Here is a 6,978-nt window from a genome sequence, read left to right on the forward strand (position 1 = left end):
AGGGATGTAAACAAAAACAATAGTCCCAAAATGTTGCCTCTTTTAATTCCTATAGCTTCCTAGAATCCAAAAAGTGCCACATATTAATAAATAATGTTATGATAGCTGCTTTAACATTGTTATGATTAAATTGCCTCTTGTTACAGCTATGAAATAGTTTGATAACAAGTAGGAAATGTTCATGGGCCAATGACATGGCCACACTGAAATGGTCTATAGAGGCAAAACAAGAGTAATACCTGTGGCTCCTGATGATACTATGAATCTTATGAAGAAAAACTATCAATCCAAGCAAGAAATTGAACATTATTTTTTACATTATAAAACATGTTTATTATTACTAAAACATCTTTAGAATTAATGCAAACATTGTAAGTTGTGTTATGTAGTTTTTATGCATATTTGTCTGAGCGCATGTAGAATCATATTCTGTCTTTACTAGATACATTTTTATATGATTTATTTGAGTAATTTCAGCATTTATTTTTGCAATATCACTTTTATTATCGCTTAACAAATCACGATAATTCAGCCATTAATATAAAGCTACAATCTAGTCATTAAAATACTTTCTTTTTTTAGTTTACTCGGTGTAAAATGCTACATATATACAGCTAAAATAATTGCATTTCTTAAAATAAAATAAACATTTTCTGAGATATATAAACAGAGCCTAAATAATATAAAAGGTAATAACCACACTTATTATTGTTTGAAGTAATGTTATTTATAATAGGCAGGGAAAACCAAAAACCAAAAAAAAAAAATAATAATAATTCACTACATTATTTTAACTTAGGAAGAATCTAGAGATTAATTCATGCAAGGACAAACAGATTCAAAAACAGTTTTTTAATCACACCCTCGGCTTGTCCCGGCAGTCCCAATAACCTCAGCCAATCACCAGTCCCCACACACCACACATGTTAACCTGAATACAGCCCGCACCTGCAACCCCAATCACAAACTCACCATAAAGTCTCATCTCCTCCAGTCACTCACTGGCTAGAATCAACGTCAGATGGTCTTCCTCATCGGCTCTCCTGTTATCTCTTTTCCTCCTCCGTGGATGTCCCCTTTTCTCCTGTAGATACAAAACAACCTGCTCAAGCAAAGTGTCTATAGTATGTGTGTTGTTGTTATTGAAGAACTGTGGACTTACCATATTGAACTTTGCTTCACCACTCACCTGCTTCACCAACAGTTGTTTGTTGATCCACTTGAATAAATTAAAAGATTTTACCTCCGTTGTCTTCCTTGTGTGACCGTGACATTTTTATCCAACCTAAATAACCGTTCTTAACGCTTCTTGAAAAAATAAGAGACTCAAGGTAATATACTTTATGTGTGTATTATGTAGTTTCTATGCATGTGTCTGAGTGCATGTAGGATCATATTCTATATTTATTTTTATACAATTTATTTAAGTAACTATAGCATTTTCTTGTTTTGCACCGACTGGAGAGCACTTTTAAATTTTGTTGTACTTTTGACAATTATAATAAAGATCCATTCCAGGGGTGTCCAAACTCAGTCCTGGAGGGCCAGTATCCTGCATAGTTTAGCTCCAATTTCAGTCAATACACCAACCTGAAAGTTTCTAGTATACCCAGAAAGAGTTTGATTAGCTTGTTCAGGTGGGTCTAATTGGGATTGGAACTAAATTATGCAGGCCACCAGCCCTCCATGGTCGAATTTGATTACCCCTGATCTATTCGATTTAATTTGATTCATTCATTTTTATTTAGTTTAATGTTCTCAATCCATTTGTCTCACCGCCTGCATCATTTTTAAACGCCAAATCTGTGCATTTATTTATGGCGAGCACCAACTTCACAAGCATCTGTTGTCTGTGTCAATCTAAGCCCACAGAGGAGTGAGTTCGCATGCATCTATACACGCACACACTCAGAGAGAAGTGTGGAATTCTCAGTTTGGAGTCATACGGCGGCCCCCTCAATGTTTTTACATGCCACCCACTCATCTGCTTGTGTAATCCCTAAAGCTAATGTAGGAGGCAGTCCTGACCAGAACACACACACATGTTGGTATTGGTAATTTACAGGGACTCTCCATAGGCGTAATGTACTTTATACTGTAAACACTGCTAATTATATGGCCCTCATATCAAACCTATGGCAAAATTTAAATGTAAGAAGGTGTAAGTCTTATTTTTAAGTAAATCAGTCATGACCTTGTAAATAACAATAAGTAAGAAAAACTAGGCCATATCATGTGATTATACAGACAAACGTCCTTGTACACCACCAAAACCAGTACACACATTTCAAGGGTGTAAAGAGCAGCATCAGACCATTCAGAAACATGTGGAATTAGCCATGTAGAGCATATTTGAAAATGTCAACGCGATAAACAAGCTCAATCAGAGCTGTTTTTCCGAGCACTCACAGTAATGGAGCTCATGGTGTGATCTACTAGACTGAAATAAAGGTACGCTCTATTGTATCCTGCTGAGAGGACTTTAAACACATGGGCTGCTCATGTATAACACTGAAGGACGGAGGCCCACGCAAGCTGAGTAATACCACACACTCGCACACTGTGTCAATCACACACACAAACACGCACACACACACTCTTAAAACATATCTAAGAGAAACTGGGGGCCGCGGACAGTCAAATACTAATTATTTCTCTGAATTTCCAAAAGCCTGTCGCTCTGTTTCTGGCACTGACAGTGTTTATGCTAAGTCAGTCTCATTGAATCTCACATATTTTGTTTGCGCTCAGTTGTTATTCCGGCTTATAAAAATATGAATGCTTTCCTACAACCTTGTCAGTGAGTTGTGAAAATGTGGTGTGTTATTATTTGTCTGAATATCATGGAAATGTTAATATTGACATAACTGCAAGAAGTAACGTTAATTAAAATAAAAATGATTTGATTTGTTTCCCAGGGATGGGTTGCGACTGGAAGGGCATCCGCTGCATAAATAACGTTCTGGATAAGCTGGCGGTTCATTCCGCTGTGGCAACCCCGGATTGATAAAGGAAGACTAAGCTGAAAGGAAAATAAATGGATGAATGATTTGATTTGGTGGCACAGTTGCTCAGTGGTTAGCACTATTGGCTCACAGAAAAAAGGTTGCTGGTTCGAGTCTGGGCTGGGCCATTTCTGGGCCATTTCTATAGAGTTTGAATGTTCTCCCCGTGTTCGAATGGGTTTCCTCCGGGTGCTCAGGTTTCCCCCTCAGTCCAAAGATATGCGCTATAAGTGATTTGAATAAACTCAATTGTTTATTCATTTTTTAAAGATCTATTTTTGGTTAAATATAACTATTTATGCGCCATTCTAATGTATAATTTTGGTTTTAACACTTTTTGGTCATATGCAGACATTAAGGGTACGTTCTGTTTCTTATTTCTCATCAAGCATGAACAAGCATTAATATTTAATAAAGCTACATGAAAGGTTGTTATAAAACTTTTTAGTTTTTAGTTCTAACATTTATAGATCATTAATAAAGACTGGACAACTTTCATTTATTCATTCATTCATTTATTCCTTTCTTTTTTTTTTTTTTTTTGGCTTAGTCCCTTTATTAATCTGGGGCTGCCACAGTGGAATGAACCTCCAGACTGGACAACTTTGAATGAACATATTAATATCACAAGAAGTTTGTTCATACTGTATGTAACTTTTAGTGAACTTTCTGAATTTCTCCAAAATTCTGAGAGTGTTCCCTGTTTGTTGTTTGCAGTGACCAAAAAGAAATGGTTTGTTTTTTAGTCGCACATCTTTATCTTTGTGCTGAAGCCGTTGTGAAGCAGCAGGGTTGTCCTTGGCCTTGTTGTCCATCTGCTAAATGAAAGACTTTTTCTGAGACTTCATGGAGGAAGTGTGTGTGTTACTAGGCTTCTTTGTGCTTTTCTTGCTCCTTTTCCCTCTCCTGTGGGTCGTTTTCATGTGTCTGCTCACGCATAAACACAAACTCTTGCTGTCCGGTGCCATTTAATGGCTTAGACGGCATGAGGACAAAACAATAAAATAACAGGGGAGCGGCAGACAAAAACCAAACACAACCAGACGTGAATCACAATGAGTCAAATTCAAACGGATAAACAACAGTTCAATAGGCTGAGATGCTTTTCAAAGTTCTCTGTCATCATGCTGCATTGTTAATGTCAGCCTTTCTTGCCATCTTCCCATGTTTGTTGTCACCGCTTGCTCAGGATATCCATCAGATTGGATTCCCAAAATGAAAAACATCACTTCGTGTTGTCAAACAAGCAGGGTTTTATCAGGCAGAAACAAACAGAAGATGCAAAACTCCAATCTCAAATTCAGTGAGCTTTACTTTGTGTTCATTTCCATTAGAAGCGCTGACAGAATACAGATTAGTGGAGACGTTTCTCACTTTAAATGCCTTCATCGCTCTCTCAGTAGACTCTCTTCATTTATTCAGACATGACGGATAACGCTTTCCCCTCTAATGGTGTTTCGGCTGGAAAACTGTGTCGCAGGCAGGTGACTGCGGATCATATCCGCTGCCTATGGTGGCGCGTGTGCTCCTAATGGGGTTTTGACTTTATTAGGTTACTAGGATTGAGGTTTGGCAGGTTTGAGAGGAACTTCTGTGTGTAGAAATGGCAGAGAGCACATCTGACGCTTTTGCTTGACTTCAAATGGAGAGAGGAAAGAAAGTCATGCCTGCTTTTAGAAACACAGCACTGTTTATTTCCATAGTAAGGAATATTTAATGGATGTGAATTATTGAGGTGCACTGGGAAGCATGTTTTACATTCTCCTTACCTTGTTCTTGCTTTTTTTAGTTTATTTATAAAATAATTTCGAGAGGATCACCTGCTTATGATTGCTTGCGGCTGGATCCGCATTATTCATTTCTCAATGCACCAATCAGACAACTCCTAAGCTACTACAAATACCCTGGGTTACGTACCACCACTATCTTCGTTTTGAAAAATTCCCCCATCCACCCCTACTCCTCCTTCTTCCTAGATGGGTGACACGGTGGCCCAGTGCTTAGCACTGTTGCCTCACAGCAAGAAGGTCTCTGGTTCCAGGCTTTACCAAACCAGCAGACATTTCTGGGCGGAGTTTGCACTTTCTCCCCATGCTCACGTGGGTTTCCCTTAAGTTTCCCTGTTTCCTCCCACTGTCCAAAAAGATGCAACTTAAGTTAATTGACTAATCCAAATCGGCACTATAGACATGCTCCTAGTAAATCGTTATCTCTTAAGAGCAATCACTATTTGTTTGTTAGTTACTACAGCAGTGGAGTTCTCGAGATCTACCTGAGCTCAAACTCCCTTGCAACAGGAGGGAGCCTTGGGCTCGAGGATCTTATGAGCTCAGGGCTGTCTTCCGAGACAGCATGCCAAACAAGCTAATTAATCATCAGCTAAGTGTGAACTCTTGAAACATTAAAAAACTAACTGATTTAGGTAATTAAGAAGGTTTATTTTTAAATGATCAGGGCTACAGCTAAACTTATAAACACTATTTTGTTACTTAGACTAAAAGTAAAGTTTAGTAAATACGATTATTTTAGATATGAGCATTTTTTTTATACAATTGAAAAAAAATTTAAATATGTGACCCATGTCGAAAAAACCAGTCGATATTTCTCATTCATACATTTTTTTAGATTGTTACATCACATGAAAGCTGCATATATAAGTTTTCCATTGATGTATGGTTCATTAGGACAAGACAGTGTTCTGACGATAAAACATCTGTTGAAAAGTCTGAAATCTGAAGGTTCAACAAAAATAAAACTGTTGAAAAAGTCACCTTTAAAGTTGAACAGTTGAAGCTTTATGGACATTACTAATAAATAATAAGCATTTACAGTATGGGATTGTACTAAATATCTTTATAGAACAATATTTTTACTTAATGTTCTTATTATTTTTGTTATAAATTTAATAATATATAATCAAAATAAAAAGACCCATATGAGTTTTTTTTTGTTATTATTGCCAAACATATATCCATATAACATAAGACATCATTTGTCATCCAGGGCTACATAAAATGTTTCTGATTTTCATTTGTTTTTGAAAATTGTCATTTAATTTCCCTCTAAAACTAAAATTCAAAATGTAAAAACTATTTAGATAAAAGAATCATGAATAAAATGAACAAAATACAAGAAAATCACCTAATTAAAAAATGGAAATATTATTTATCTTGGAGTTTGCGTGTTCGAATGGGTTTTCTCTGAATGGTCTTGTTTGCCCCACAGTCCAACGCATGCGCTATAGGTAAACTGAATAAGCTAAATTGGCCGTATGTGTGTAAATGAGTGTGTATGGATGTTTTCCAGTACTTGGTTGCAGCTGGAAAGACATCTACTGCGTAAAAAATATGCTGGATAAGTTGGTGGCTCATTCCGCTGATGGCGACCCCTGATAAATAAATGGACTAAGCAGAACGAAAATGAATGAATGGCTTATTCATCCTTATCCATCAATATAATGGACTGTAGGAAATGCAAATTTTTTAAATAATTTAATTTTGTAAGTTAATCCATACCTTTGCTTGCCTCTTATGTATTTTTTTTTCATTTTTTTTTTCAGTGTTTACAAAAACACAGAAAATGTCACAATAATAAAACTCATTTCCTGAATGGCAAAGACACCAAAGAGCTTTATCTATCACTGTTGATGCAGTTATTTTAAAGTAGTTTATTATTATTATTATTATTATTATTATGATTTAATTTTTTTTTTTTTTTTTTTTACAGTTTTTTAATGACTACCATACAGTATTTAACATCACTGTATCTGCAGACTGCTGTTAAAATCGAACTATTGATTTTCTCACAGAATGGGACAAGAACTTAGTGAATGGGACAAGGCAACTTAGTTACAGTAAAAGCCCCAATAACAGTTATTAGTCCTCGAGCAGTCTTTGGGGATGAACAGCTCGCTGTATATTTAATCTCAGAAATGAAGGGGCGGGCTGTACTTCATTTTCTCCTCACATCCTGC

Source organism: Danio rerio, chromosome 4 (genome assembly GCF_049306965.1).
Source record: "Danio rerio strain Tuebingen ecotype United States chromosome 4, GRCz12tu, whole genome shotgun sequence".
NCBI lineage: Eukaryota > Metazoa > Chordata > Actinopteri > Cypriniformes > Danionidae > Danio > Danio rerio.